Below are 1,878 nucleotides of genomic sequence, written 5' to 3'. Positions count from 1 at the left end.
CTCCTTGCAAATACTCCTTCTTTCCGTCCTTCCCTTCTTCTATTTCTCCATCTTCTTTGGATCTTGATTCCGGCCACCACCAAGTAGTGGTCAGAGAGTCCACTCCCCCAACCTCTATAAGCTCTTGCATCCATTACACATCTCATCCACACACACATAATCAGTCATTGCCTTCCTTTCATTCAGTTCACCACCCACCCTTCTCATCACTCGCCATGTATACCTGTGGATCATTTTATGCCTGAAGAGGGTATTGGCTATCACCAACCCCCTCCCAGCACAAATGTCCACTAACGCACTGCCATTCTCATCAATCTCAGCAGGCACACCCCACTCACCAACTATTCCATCCACCTTCACATTCCCTACTTTACCATTCATATCACCGATCAAAAACACTCTCTCATTCCTTCCAAACTTTTCCATGCACACTTCCACATTTGTCCTGAACTCTTCTCTCAGTCTGCTAGCACGATCTTGCGTTGACGCATACACACACACAATCGCCCACATTTTTATTCCAACTTTCAATCTTACCCACACAATCCTTGACCCAACTGATCCATACTATCTTACGTTCTTCCATCTTTTACTCACAACTATACACACTCCTTCTTTTGCCCTCTCATTCTCACCTACTCCTGCACATATACCCCATCCATACTCCCATTCTCTCACCCTCTCACCTCTCCATTTAGTTTCAGTTACTCCACATACATCAACTTTCGCACCCTCAAGCACCTGGACAATCTCTCTCTCTTTCACCTCATCATTCGCACCTCTTACATTCCATGTTCCGATTACCATGTCCTTTGTCCGGTCCTTGGTCGTCATCTTTTGGTCAGTCCTTTTCCGAGGCGAATGCTCAGACGAAGTTTCATCCATTGTGCCACCCTTCCACGCCTTCCTCCGTGCTACACTGGCATCTGGTAACACTCATGACTGGACTGTTTCACTGCCATATCGCAGAACTTCTTCCTGTCAGAATTCTTTTGTTCTCCGAACTGCATCCCCTCGGAACTCGCTTCCCCAGAGTTGTTTCCCCTAAACTTCAGCCTGCGGCTGTTCAGGTCCAACTGTTTTAGATATTTTATGAATGGAGGATACGTGTAATCTGTTGTATGGATTATATTTCTATTTATCTGTTTGTCCTTCCTCTGCTCTGTTATTAAAAAAAAAAAAAAAAAAATTCTCCACTCCACCCCAGCCATCCCCACCATTACCCCAATACATCCCCAGGCCATCCAACCATTACCTCAGTGCACCCTAGCCAACTCTGACGTATTATACATTGTCTCATCTAACAGTTTTACCTCAGCCCAACCCATCCAACCTCACATTACTCTGCCCAACCTCTTCTGTTAATTTTACCCCACTCCCTCCCACCCAACGCCACCATTACTGTATTCCACCTCACCTAATCCCACTGAACTTTACGCAACCTTATCTTTCAGTTTATCCCACACCACCCCGCCCAACACCACCATCACTCCACTCTGCCCACCTAACCCCAGCATTACCCCATTCCACCCCAACTATCCACTCCATTCCCTACCTTGCCACACCGGTCAGTTTTACCCTACTCAACCCCACACAGCCTGGCCATACTATACCCTACCCAACCTATTTTACCACACAGAACCCCACCTAACTTTCTCCTTACCCCACTCCATCCCATGCACCCCCACCATACCTTGCCTCTTCCGTCAATGTTATCCGTCTCCAACCCGCTCAACCCCGTCATTACTCCACTCCACCCCATTCAACCCTGCCATACTCCACTTTCCATCATCCTTCAGTTTTACTCATCTCTAACCCGCTCAACCCCTCCCATGTCAAGTACTACAAAAAATTTTCGAGTCTGCATCCACCTTCTCC

This window comes from Coenobita brevimanus, chromosome 116 (assembly GCF_032717465.1).
Source record: "Coenobita brevimanus isolate Jiangsu-jjx chromosome 116, ASM3271746v2, whole genome shotgun sequence".
NCBI lineage: Eukaryota > Metazoa > Arthropoda > Malacostraca > Decapoda > Coenobitidae > Coenobita > Coenobita brevimanus.
This window is presented reverse-complemented; position numbering follows the sequence as displayed.